Consider the following 14698-nt stretch of genomic DNA (forward strand, 5'->3'; position numbering starts at 1 on the left):
AAAATGAATTTTTTGACAAAAATGTTCCATCGAAAATTGTATGTAGGTTTCCCATATGCAAGAAATCCATATTGTCCCAGCCAGCATTTTTTGAAAATTTTAATCAAATTCGAGTCTTTTTTGATCCGACTGCACGATTAAAAAGCTGGAATATGAGCTCATTTTCTGATCATAAATGACTCCTTTGTCGGTAGGAAAACATAACCTCAGGCGACTCGTCTAAGGAAATCACAAGTGAGTCTTCCTCTGCATTATTTTCGAGTAATTTTTGCCCATTTTCTGATGGTATATAAAGTCTTTTTCGAGTCGTATTTCAATCATTTATTGGTGATTTGTTGATTAATTTGGGACTCTTTTTCGAGTATTTTTAGAGTCATGTTCATAATCGTTTGCGAGTCTTTAGGGAGTCATATATGAGTCTTTTTATTAGACGAAATAAATTAAAATAATTTCATCTTTATTCTTTTTTGTTTCTTTCCTCTGTTTTGTTGTCTTTGCTTCTTTGTTATGTCTTTCCTTTATGTTGCGTGGTGAGTATACTGCTTCTTCATTTCACTGGGCAAAACCTGAACTTGTGTTGTGTTTGTCTATACACTTAATATCGACACCTCCAAGTAATAGTATGCTAAGTCTAAAAAGTGAGTTTTGCAGGAGAAGCTCTCAAAGTGTGGAAATTTTTTTGAACTTCAGTACTATGCTAAGTCAATATTTGTTTATAACTTCTGTTCGGATTGACCGATCATTACCAAAATTTGACAGAATTTAAGATAAAGGACGTTCAACACCTCCAAATAATAGTTTGCTAATTCTGAACAGTGAGTTTTGCAGGACAAGCTCTAAAAGTTTGGAAATTTCTTTGACCTTCAGTACTATGCTATGTACATATTTGTTTATAACTTCTGTTCGGATTGTCCGATTATTACCAAAATTTGACAGAATTTAAGTTAAAGGACGTTAAATATAAAAATGTAAAGAACTTGAAAACATGCTAAGTCGACTTAGCATACTATTGTTTGGAGGCGTCGATATTATACGTTACATTTATATCAAAGTTTTGTAGAAAGTGTATATGAGAATTTTATTTTTTTATTTACAACCAAATAAAAATAAAACAAAGCAATTAGTTTTTAATCACCTATCTGTTCAAAATATGATAAGAAGATACATAATTATAATCACTTTTCAAACACCTGCACGACCCTTTTTTGATTAAGCATTTTTCAATCTTCCAGATGATCAAAATGTGAAAAAAATAACAAAAAATGGTCACATTTTAAACACCTGAACGATTTATTTGTGATTGCTACATATTTGTTGTTGTATTTTAAATTGAACTCTTTTTAATCATTATAGGGAGTCACTTTCGAGTCCCTTTCTGTTCATGCAAGCGACTTAATCAATTTTTGATCACCAAAAGGACTCTAAAAAGACTCCTCAACGTGATTTTTGAACAAACAGTCTTCCAAATGCTAGCTGGGGTTACGTTTTCATTGTCCTTTATCAGTTTTACCCGTTACTTTCTCAAAAACCGTATGTTTATGTATTTCGGTAAATTTCGCATAATCTATTAACTATGTATGAAATTCGGATGGTTACGCTTCTGAATCAGGGCACCATAAATTCGTTGTTGGTCAACGATAGATTCATCCCGCTATAACTCAGATGTCTGACAAACGGCGAATCTTTCTTCTAGGATTCATTATATACTCAATGAGGGCTTTAGATGCAGACATTCAAATAACCGGATCCGTCCGCCAGGAACAGATATAGTTCATGTGTCCGAGTTTTCTACACAATCAATAGCTTATACGAAATTCAATAAAATACATAATCATATAGTTTTTCATGAAAAAAGGATCGGGTAAAAGTGATAAAGGACAATGAAAATATGACAATATCGATTACTGACCGACCGACCATACATACAATTTTCCTAGCAACATTTTTGTAGAATATTTTCATGCACGAAATCTCAGTGTGCTAATTTTTCAGTTCCAGAAGACATCCATCTGCCTAAGTGCTGAGTGGTGTACACAATATATGTCAAATATTTCAATAAAATTATCCACTCCACACCAAAGTTCAAAATGTGAGCGCTGAATTTTAGTTTACTACTTATAAATTTCAGAAAAAAGTAGAAAGTATAAATACTCGTAGTATAGAATATGTGGTCAAATTTTTAAGTCGATCGGAAAAATATTGCCTTAGTATGAGAGTTGGATGGGAACAATTTATTTTATTTTGTATGTATGTAAAGCTGGGTTTCGTAGACTGCCTCAAAACTTTAATATGTTTCTCTTTCAGATGGAGAAAAAATCTGCCAAAAGTTACGTAGTGTTCTCGGAAAAAAATCATAAAAAATTGCTTTTATTGAGCTTTACAACTGGGGTTCTCCTTTTAGGACTAAGCAGACTAAAATGTTGGTTTACATCCAGTTTGGAACTTGGTCATGAATTGCTTATAATTTTTATTGCATGTAGACCTTATGATTTGTATTACCCTTTCATTTTCACATATTTTTAAAGCTTTAAGATTTTCTCACGCGGAAGAATTTCGTCCAGAATATACTCGTCCAAATAAGGAAAACCGGCAGAAGCTTTCGTAAGATTCGGCCGAAACGATATTGATATGATCGAATGTATTCGAACGAAAGTCCTTTCTAATGAATATGTAAGGAAAAACTAACACATTAGCCTATATAGGCCAAAATATAGGAAAAAGTTTAAAAATTTTGCATATTTTATTCATTTTTAGTGGTATAGGAATTCACTCTCGGAGTCGACCCGGAGTCGGAGTCGGAGCCGGAGTCGTGAAAAAAATTCGTCTGGAGTCGGAGTCGAGCCAAAAATACCTCGACTCCGTAACCCTGCATATACCTAAAATTTTTAGTAACCAAACTTCTTCATAAAGGACTGGAAATATTAAAATACGTTAAACTTAGCTTGGAAGAAATTGTTGAAAAAGTTTTGGAGTTATCTTGCATAATAGACAATATCCCGGTAGAACAACCTACTGAAAAAAGAATCAAAACGATGCGCGAGGAGCTTTTAAACTTCACATTTCCCGAATTTTGTGTGGAATGTACCCGAAGGAGTGGACCGATATAGTGCATATTATAACCTGATACATGACTGGATGAAATAACACGATGTGCAAAGACTGTACCAATCAGAAATTCTCTGCGAGAATGAACTTGCTGATTTGCCATTTTGGTTGGTGCCGTCAGGGTTTCATGGAGCTTTTAGGCTATTATCTCAGGAAGTATGGACTTGCACAAGAAAAATATTTTACCGTCGTTAAGGGAGTCGCAGGAAAAACATACTGAAAAAATTTCAAAACGAGGTACCCATCTTCTAACTTAAACTAAGTTTGGACAAAATATTACGATACCAATATTTGGTTGAAATCGGTTTGTTTCGAGTGTTATCGTGCGCACCAGCCAGCCAGACAGACGGACGGATATGTCTAAATCGACTCCAAATTGTCTGAAATGAATTTCGTCCAAACATACTATACATACATCTTTAAAAATTTTATTTTTTTGTAATCTAATTTAAAATCATTATCAAACCGTTCTGGACCAATTTGTTCTCAAATCGCGCCATTTCGGAGCATATTAGTAACTTTTGACACCATTGCAATTTTTGGTTTCTCTTTATAAACTCGTGAATTTTATGTTTATATTTTTTGTACCTATCGGACAAGAGAATATGGGGTCATATTCAACGAATTCGCGAAAGTTACAGGCAGTTTTTGTTGACTTTGCCTGTGAGAAACGTATTTATTTTCTAAAAATATTTTTCAAACAAAGCAAATTTAAAATTTTAAGTAGAAAAAATATGAAAAGGGTTTTAGTAATCACAGTCGGTGCGGAAACTTTTTTCACCGAATCGATCTTAGAAACGCGTTTTCATTATTAGCACAAAATTCCCCACATGGTACTGGTGTTGTATTTTTGTAGAAAACAACTACGATTCTCACAGGCAAAGCTAACAAAAACAGCCTGTAACTTTCGCGAATTCGTTGCAAATCACCCCATATTCTCTTGTCCGATAAGTACAAAAAATATAAACATAAAATTCACGAGTTTATAAAGAAAAACCAAAAATTGCAATAGTGTCAAAAGTTACTAATATGCTCCGAAATGGCGCGATTTGAGAACAAATTGGTCCAGAACGGTTTGATAATGATTTTAAATTAGATTACAAAAACATAAAAATTTAAAGAAAAGCAAATATGTTGTTATAACAGATAAATTTAAAAAATGCATTACTGAACTTCAGTGCATTTGGTGCGGAAACTTTTTTCGCGATAGAGAAAAAATGACACCGTTTTTCATAATAGTTTTCCATGCTCTACACGGCTATGGGGTGGTATTTTTTGGTTATAGCCCTAGTGTATATACCCTTTCTAGCCTAAAGGCTGAGGGTATAAAGAATAGATGGTGGAGTACATGTAAGCATATAAACAACCATTAATGTTCCTACGCGTGGCACAGTGTGTAATGTGTTCAGCTACAAATTAGAAGCTCGCATGATCAAATATCGAATTCCGGCAACGCAACCGAAACCCTTTTTCCACAAAAATATACGGCTTGGGAACTTTGGAACTTTTGGGGTATTTATCTTAACGATTGTGAACGTTCCAAATAAAGGCGAATATTTTTGAATATACTCCTATCAATGACAAATTATACTAAAATATTGAACTAGAAAAGACATATTATACAAGAATCTGTTCATAGCGAACTTGAGAAGTTTGGAGGATACACCAAACTACAGATGTTTCCTATCCAACTAAAGATAACCAAAATCCCGATGAGCAGCAAATTCAGTTGGATAATGTGGCTAGAACCTTCAAACAACGTGAAATTTTACAGAAAAATTTTGAACTTTTGCGGGGGAGGTACCCGAAGGGTTGGACCCATCTTCGAACTTAAACTAAGTTTGGACAAAATATTACGATACCCAAAATTTGGTTGGAATCGGTTTGGTTCGAGTGTTATCGTGCTAATGTGGCTATAACCTTCAAACAACGTGAAATCAGTAGGTTTCGTTAGGTATCTTATGAAAACTTCTAGGTCATAGAGAACTCAAAATGTCAAATTACATCTAATTCGGATGGAGAATGTGCCCAAAATACGGGAAATCTGAAATTACCGTGGAAGCTATATAAAAATTTGGAACGATATGGTCAATCTTCGAACTAATGCCAAGTTTGAAAGAAATATTAGGTTGTACATCGATTTCACCATTCTTTATCGTGCCCCTAACTAGCAAGGCAGACGAAAGGACATTGCTCAATCGACAAATGTAGGACTTAAAGCAATTATATCGATTATTGATCATATCAACGTGTTTATACCATCTTTAGCCATTTAGACGGGGTATATAAAGAAACATCTTTGTGAATTGTATATGTATGTAGAATTTTTTAATTTTTGGCCTATATCCCGAGAATTATGGATTTCCCTAAGATACAAATAATAAAGTATCAGTCAGATGTGGCAACAGAGAAGCAAACACAATACTTCTGACGTATATATGTTTTTTTTTTTTTTTTTTGAGTTTTTGGAGCAATTTCTCAGGAAGTATGGATTTGCCCCCAAAAAAATTGCACCGTTTTAACTAGTACGGCTTACGAAACACGCTGCCAAAAATTCAATAAAACGATCTCACAGGAGTTCTTAAACTGTACTCTTTCAAAACTTTGTATGGGTGGTACCCGAAAGAGTGGTCCGATGTAGTCGATATTCGGACATAATTCGAGGCTGTAAGAAATAATACGATGTGCAACGTGTGGACCAAGTTAGTTTCTCCCTAGGCGTAGTTGGTAACGGCAGACTTTTTTGGAGATTTTGGTCCATTATCTCAGAAAGTATGGACTTTCCCACGAAAAAAATTGCGCCGTCTTAACAGGGACCGCAAAAAAAAACTTTTGCAAAAACATTCAAAACGATTCGAGATGAGCTGTTGAACTGAACTTTTCCCAAATTTTGTGTGAGATGAACCAGAAGGAGGGAACCGATATAGTCCCACGTTGCTTTTGAACCAACTTTAAATGAAAAGAGCTTACACCTGGGAAGTTTTTGCGGATTCTGAAACTACAATCTTCACAGATGAGGAAAATCAAAAAAAAAAAAATAGCACAAGCGCTTTTTAAATAAATCGCGATCAAAGCTCACATTGTTAGGTTTATTTTAGGAAGCCTCAAGTTCTAACGAAATGGGGCTAAAAAACTGTTGTAGCTGTGAAAATTCTCTAGAGGATTGGCCATTATGATTTGTTCCTAAGTTGTATAGAAGTTCAGGTCATATTTTTAGGTTTTTTTCGTTGAGTTTTCACAATTTGTTTGAAAACTGTAAGTCTTATCGAAATCGACTAGACAAATTCTTATAGTTGTGAACATTCTTTACAAGATTGCCTTTCGTAATTTTTTCCTAGGCTGTACCATTTTTGAGATATACCTATGTATAAATTTCAGTTGGGAAATTGCAGTCATGACATTGTTTTATAAGGAGACTATACAGTCAGTGAATTGTCCTAATTTCAATGAACTTCTATATCTCAAAATGGTAAAACCCTACAAACGTGAACAATGACCGCGTTTTATTTAAAAAACGCTCCGGCGATTTTTGTTTTTATTTTTCTCATCCATGAACATTGTGCCACGGTGGTGCAATGGTATGCACACCCGCCTTGCACACATAAGGTCGTGGGTTCGATTCCCAGGCCAGGCAACATCAAAACACTTTTCAACGGTGGCAAAATACACCTCAGTAATGTTGGCGACATTTCCTGAATATTTCAGCCATGTAAAGCTTCTCTACAAGTGGTGTCTTAAGACACGCCGTTCGGACTCGGCGATAAACAGTAGGTCCCATATCATTGAGCTAATATGAATCGGGGTGCACTCATTGATATGAGAGAAGTCTCCCTTGTCCCTTATGGGATGTTTGTGGAACAATTATATATATTACAATTAATTATGAACATTGTGATTTCAGAATCTGCAAAAACTTCCCAGGTGTAAGCTCCTTTCATTTAAAGTTGGTTCAAGAGCACCGTGTCCATATACCAACCTGATACATGACTAGATGAAATAATACGATGTGCAAAGTTTGGACCAATCAGAAACTCCCTGCGAGAATTATCTTGCGGATGTACCACTTAAGTTGGTGTCGTCAAGGTTTCTTGGAGCATTTAGGCCTTTCAATCAGGAAGTACGAGTATGGACTTGTGTACCGTCGTAAAGGGGCCACAAGGACAGCCTGCTGAATAAAATTTCAAAACGATCTAAGAGGAGATCTTAACTTTACTTTTCCTATTTTTTGTGGGAGGTACCAGCAGGAGTGAACCTATATGGCCCATCTTCGAACTTGAATTACGTTTGAACAAAATATTACGAATGCCAAATTTTCGACCCGATCGGTTGCTTCATTCGAGAGTTATCTTGCGCACCAGCCAGACAGGCAGACATACGGACGGACGAACACTGTACAATCGACTCCAAATTGACTGAAACAAATTTTGTCCAAACATTCTTGGGGCCTAAAACCATTATTTCCATGAGGCACATTTTTTGTCATGTCAAAGTGTATCGTCTGCTACGCACGAAAAGGTCGTAAGTCCACTTTTTTGGAAATCGCGTTTTCGTTACCGCATGATAGTACAAGTCAAAACACGTCCTATGATATAAAGAAAATGGTATTATGTAGTGTTTTTCTATATGTGTTTCCCCTGTCGGAAAAGGTCGTAAGTCCACAAAATGTGGAAATTTTAGTACGAAAAGGTCGTAATTCCACAGGAAAAGTTATTTTAACACCATGTGATTATTTTCAGCATCCAAGTACTATCTGATCATCTTCCACTATTAGTAGCATCTTCCTTCGTGGGAAATGTTATCGATATTGAACTATAAATGCGTTCTCTAGCGTGATGATGGTTACAATACAAACAAAATTGAAACTCTAGATCCCGGTATATATTTTGCTGAAACTCTGTTATCTGACCATGTATACCAACATGTTTGGCATCAATGGAAAGATCAAGAGTTCCTTTTCTAAATATAACTTATTGGTATGGAACATATCTTCCAGTAATTAATATATAGCCATTATACTAAAAATGTTACCAATTTTCACACAAAAGTTTCGGTCCATTTAACCGTTAATTATTATCTGATCATCATATTAAACTGCAAGCTTCTTCTTTGTCGTAAACCCAAACATTACTTAAAATTTCAAACCATCATTGCGACCTCCAGAGCCGCTACAAAATAAGATCAAAGATCGGTCCATTTCACATTTTACGATCATCACCAACAAATAATGGGGTCTCTTCTGGGCGGAATTTGACGTCCCCACTAAATTTCGTGACGTTCGGTCCATAATTGGGGCTAGGAGTTTTTATTACAATTTTAATGGACGGACGGACACACATAGTTAGTTCGTTTTATCTCGTCGAGATATGAAAAATGTCAAGGGGGACTGCGAAGAATATTTCGCGATGTTACATGAATATTGGACAAAAGAAACTTATAATACCCTTTCCACATTGTTGAGTAAAGTATAAATATTTTACTTGAAAAAATGCGTAACTTGAAGAAAAAGGTCGTAAGTCCCAACAAAAATTCAAAAGTATACGAGGAAAAGGTCATAAGTCCAAAGGAATCCAATTATCTCCAAAACGCTATGGAATTCGATCAAACAAACGAAGGATACTGCTTTTACTACCTTAATAAAATCTTTAATACAGAAAACAGTAGAGTATTTTTTTCTTCCTCCTGAAAAATTTCTAAAAATTTACTTACGACCTTTTCGTACGTAGCAGACGATATACTTTTGTTAGCCTAAAGGCTGAGGGTATAAAAAGTTATTCTGTTATACTGTCATAGGGACCGCGAAAACTACCCGATGTAAACTTTGAAATTTATCTGCGAACAGGTCGTAACCTGTAATTCGTTTATATGTAATATTTGAAATTTTGCGAGGGAACTACCGGAAGAAGTCGACCGATATAAACTATTTTCGAAGTTGGCATAAACTATTGCGATGTGCAAAGTTTGGAAAAAAATCAAGGAATCATTTCGAGAGTTATCTTGCGCACAGTTTAACAAACAATTGGTCTGTTCCACTACGGCAAGAATAATATTTTTTCGATATTATGAAAGAAGGTTCTGGAACAGCCGTAATATTGAATTTGGTGGGGGTGGTACCCCCAATACCAAAATATCATCTAATTGTAGACAAAATATTATGAAGTGGTAATAGGCTGATCCGTTCGTGCGTTATCGTGGGTATCAGAGAATGTGTATTACCCTCATTAGTCTAAAGGCTGTAGGTATAAAAACCAAAGTACTTGATATCTAATAGAACTAGAATTTAATATCTGTTCCAGAACTGCAAGAATCTGCTAATTTTTACTAATTTTTCGATATCATAAAGAAAAAATTGTTATCGTAGTAAGAAATTGTAAATTCTTGCTGGCTCTGGAACAAATATAATATTTGTCATTAATGTCTTGAAGAAATTTTTGAATATCTAATATTTTGATTTGCTACAGAACCTGCAAGAATCTACTATTTTTGAATTTCAAAAATATTAGACTCTTGTAGATTCTGAAATAAATCATTTATTTTGATGGAAATTTTAACACATTTTATTCTATAAGAAGTTTCTATCAAATTTCCGAAAATTCGTTTTTCGCGATAACATTCCTAGCACCAAAAATAACCGTTATTAATTCCATTCAGCAATGAAAACGTATAAAAAATCTGTGGCACTATGGGATTACTTTGGATGATATTAAATATTAATAAAATTATTAATACCATCATATTGTTAACTTGCCAATAATGGTCCATTGTTTCAAATAGTTTTTTTTTCATTACAAATAAAAACTTACAATTTCAAGCTAATTATTGTTTGGTAGTTCTGGAACATAATTGATTAGCTGCATTATTTCGCCAACAAAATAAAAAACACCAAACCAGCTATCAACGATAATTTGCATTATCGTACAGCTATTGTTAGCCACATAATCAATATGCAATTATAATGCTGCTGTTAAATTTCTGCGTTCTTGTTTTTGTTTTATTGCCACGAACATAAAATTTAATCAAATGTTGTGGTTTATTGAATGATGGCCACAAAAAAAGGAAATTTTAATTTAGTGTTCAGAAAAAGAAAAAAACGCATATGTAATTTTCATACGCACATGTGGGAATTATATGTTATGTTTTTGTCAATGAAACTAAGTTAATTAATGCTTGTTAGGATTTTCTGTTACAAAAAGTTATTTTGTTTTTCTTTATTAACACACTTTTTAGTTTTAATTTTAAATTGTTGTTGTGTTTAGATGTTTCTTTAATTTCCACGAATTTATTTCACGTTCATTAAGCCAATTGTTTGGTTGGTCACTAATAAAGATTGACACAAAGACACACTGACTGATGACACTAACAGTATTTAGGCTCACACACACAGCACTAATACACCTTTACAAATTTCACGTAATACACCCACACAGTAAAACCGTCAAAACGTTACTAGGACACTGACTTGCCTTTATTTTTGAGTATTGTTTTATTGTTTGGTCCAAAATCATATTTAAGCTGGCAGAATAACAGTCTGGCTGGCTGGCTGGATGAAAGCAACAAGACACACTTCTGTATCATACCACTCGCGTTTCATAACTGGCCAAGTAACATTTTACTACTGAACGCACACAACAAAATTTGCCATGGCAAACTTGGTTTTCTTCTTCGAAAAGCAAATCGTGTTGCAGCAGCTGTTGCAGGAGGCAGTGCTGCCGGCGTAAGCTGAATGGTTGGCTTGCTAATACATTATATTACACAATTGCAGTTCAAAACTAGATGAAGTTTTACTACTATTACATGCCTCGAGCTCTTCATCACAATCATCATCATCATTATCATGCAGAGGAAACTAGGAAGAAAATTAAGTATTACATCTGCCACAAGGACGTTAACTTTATGCTGGGCTGAGCAGTTGACGTCAATGTGTGTTGTAACTGTAACATCAATTGCAGCCAGCTTTGATTTACACTAACAAGGAGAAGGAGCAAAAACAGCAACAACAGGATTAACTATTTCGTAGTCAGAAACCAGAAGGAAGCACCCACAAAGCATTGACTGACACACTCACCTCCTTAGTGCTCAAGAGATATCCAACCACCTACAATGCTTCCTGGTAACTGAGCGGATACTGCGTGTGTGTGTTGGAGGCAATGACTGTGTATTGCTGGATGACTGGCTGGTTGGCTGGCAAACTCATTATCGGAGCGTAACAAACGAGAAAAACTGTTACAACGACACATTTGGTACTCGTCATATAGCAAAACGATGTTCCAAAACTGTTTTTCCCCAAAATCAACTGCTCTTCGAATACGAACCATGAAACACGAAGTTCTGGCTGCGTTAGTTAATGGCAAGTTTTTGCAGTTCCATCACTGCCACAGCTCTGCCACTGCTACTAAAAAATCTTGCTATCTTATGCAGTTACAGCAGCAGCACAGCATAGTAGATGAGTGTGTCAGTGTGTCCGAAAACAAAACACGAAGTCCAACACGAACATCAAACTTTGGTCAACGACAGGCGAATATAGTTCAAGTGGAACTCAGTGAAAATGGCACACATACGACTCAGCCCAGCATCCTAACACAAATATTTCACATGCTCACACCTTGATTTATCACAATCTCGCTTGCTTTCTCTCTCTCGGTCACCGACTCTGTGCTCTCTTTTTCAACAAATTCGACCCATTTTGTGAAGAGAAGTTTTTGTTTGTCATTTGCAACGACAGCGCCCCTTGGTCTGTTTTGCTCACTTTGTTTACTGTTCTGGCCTTTGCCATGTTATTCACTTGCTACACATGACGGAGTGTTCGTTCGTTCGTTCATTTACCACTGATTTTGTTCCACATACAATTTTGTGCTACTACGATGCCAACAAAAACTATTTGAACTGTTTTAAAGACGATTTCATACTGAACTCGCTAAATATTCGCAAATTCCTTTGAACTCCGTTTGAAAAGTACAGAATACAATGAGGACGTCACGGAACGTTATGGAATTGGGGTGTACGTACGTACAATCGTCATCGTGTCTGGTGTATGCAAAGGAATGTTAGAACACAGACGCACACACTCATCCAGATGAACGGAATGCCGCCCTTAAGGCTGGTATACTTTTTGTTCGATGGCATCAAGTTGTAGTTCCTTGTCGCAGGATATGTTCATAGACCATTGTTATTGTTGTTGTTGTCGTCAATGTTAATGGTAGGAGGGGGAGTTATAGCTTCCTTTTTAGCTCTCGTGTAAATCGTCGACAACTATGACGATGTAGCTATTTAAATTTTTAAAGCACCGATGATGTTTGGCACCAGCTACCTATGTGGTTTTCATTTTTACGTTCGTTTGTGCGACAGTGTGTGAGGTGTGTGTGTTTCTATATCTCTGTGTTTATATGCCACACAGTTGATACTTTGGATTAATTGCTATTTACAGGCTTTTTCGTATTCTAATTTCTTAATTGGTACAATTTTTGACGTTGTTTGTACGTGTGTGTGCTGGGTAAATAGTTATGTTTGTGACAACTACAGTTATTTAGACATCATAAAACCAAATCATTTTCCATCAAATTACTTTAGAGGTTACCTTTAGTTTAGTTTAGCTGTCACTCAAAGAAAGTTTTTGGGAGGATAGGCAAATTTCGTAGTTTCTATACTCGGTTTGATATTTAATGACTTTCACTTTAAAACCAATTACAAATTTTGGGCAGCTAATTAAGAATGATGAACTATTTTAAATAATTTAAAGATAATATTAAAATCTGGACAATATTAAAATACGTAAAAAGAAGAATAGCATAGAGGGAAGCGGTTCCGAAAAGTAAGAATTTAAATTTTAATGGTCATGAAAATTGTATAACATTAACATTATATAGTTTATTTTCGTTTATGAAAATTCTAAATGTCTTAGCTACGATATAGTATAATAATTGTTCGCACAGACATCACGAAAGTGAAATGTGAGAATTCGAATATACCAAATTACATCATTCTAGTGTAAAACCTTCAAAATGCTTTAATTTATACCAAAACATGAACCGTTGTCGATCAATGAGATTCGCAATACCAAATTACCGTAATTAAGGTTCGATTCGATGAGACGATTGGTCCATAATTGCGGCCTGTAGTTTGAATACAATTTTTGATTAAAATTCTTAAAATCGCTTTATCTCGGTGAGATATGAATTTTAGTATACCACCTTGATGAGCATTTCAACTAAATTATTGCAAACTATATTTTATAACAATCTCGAGGGCGCTTCCACCCATAAACATGGTGTCATAGGGTTTGTTTTCAGGCTATTTTTCAGGAAGTATGGACATGCCCCTGAGGAAACTTGTACCTTCGTATAGGGGACAGTGAATACAAGATGTTACAACAAAAACTGAACTTTTCCGAAATTTTGCGTGGGAGGTACTCGAAGGAGTTTATCGATTGAGTCCATATTGGAACCTCATCTAAGTTTGGTAGAAATTTCATAATGTGCAAAGTAATGGCCAAATCGGTTACTTCCTTCAAGAGTTATCGTACGCACAAATTTTCCGAACATTTTCGAACTTTTGTGGGGGAGGTACCGGAAGAAGTGGACCGATATAATCCATATTTGAACTTGAACTAAGTTTGGACAAAATATTACGAAAGCCAAATTTTGGACCGAATCGGCAGATCCGTTCGAGAGTTATCTTGCGCTCCAACCACTACACACGGTGTCATAGGGTTTTTTGTAACTTTCAGGCTATTTTCTCAGGAAGTATGGACTTGCTCCTAATGAAACTTACAGCGTCGTATAGAGGACAGCGAATACAACTTGCGTAAACAAAAATCAAAGCGATTCGAGACCAGGTCCTAAACTGAACTTTTCCGAAATTTTGTGTGGGAGGTACCCGAAGGAGTGGACCGATTGAGTTCATATTGAAACCTCATCTAAGTTTGGTAGAAATTACACGATGTGCAAAGTATGGACCAAATCGGTTATTCCCTACAAGAGTTATCGTGCGCACAAGTTTTGCGACAATTTTTGAACATTTGTGGGGGAGGTACCTGAAGGAGTGGACCTATATGGCCCATCTTCGAACTTAAATCGAATCTGGACAAAATAATTCGATACCCAAAATTTAAACCGAATCGATTGATCCGTTAGAGAGCTATCGTGCGCGCCAGCCAGCCAGACAGACGGACAGACAGACAGACGGACGGACATTGCTAGATCTACTCAAAATTGTCTGAAACGGATATCGTACAAACATACTTGGGGTCTAAAACCATTATTTCGATGAGGCACATTTTTGGTCGTATCAAAGTGTAAATACCCTCTTTAGCCTAAAGGCTGAGGGTATAAAAAAACACCGTCATCGACTGATGAAAGCCTTGAAAAAGTATTTTTAAAATAGCCTTGACCGGCTTTAACATGGCAAAGCCCAGGATTTATCTTGGTCCCTCTTTCATTTCAAGTGGACACTGACCTCCCCAGGTGACACCCGTTAAAGGTAGTGAGCTAACATGTGCCGCGCGTTCACCCATAAGAACGTTAAAAACTTGGGTTTGGGCGTAGAAAAAACATCCTACTATGAAAAAACGAAAGAAAGGAAAAACAAACCCATCTAAAGT

At 35.7% G+C, this 14698-nt stretch overlaps 1 long non-coding RNA gene across 1 annotated transcript in view; it reads right to left on the reverse strand.

The window, feature by feature from the left end:
* The window catches only part of LOC141394723 (uncharacterized), a 509351-nt gene extending 497342 nt beyond the window's left edge, over positions 1–12009 (reverse strand). Inside the window, exon 1 of the long non-coding RNA XR_012410479.1 lies at positions 9906–12009. This is a non-coding gene — a long non-coding RNA (uncharacterized lncRNA). The remainder of the gene's footprint in view (positions 1–9905) is intronic.
* Positions 12010–14698: the final 2689 nt, after the last annotated feature.

This window comes from Musca autumnalis, unplaced genomic scaffold (assembly GCF_047663935.1).
Source record: "Musca autumnalis isolate F117 unplaced genomic scaffold, ASM4766393v1 scaffold_2, whole genome shotgun sequence".
NCBI lineage: Eukaryota > Metazoa > Arthropoda > Insecta > Diptera > Muscidae > Musca > Musca autumnalis.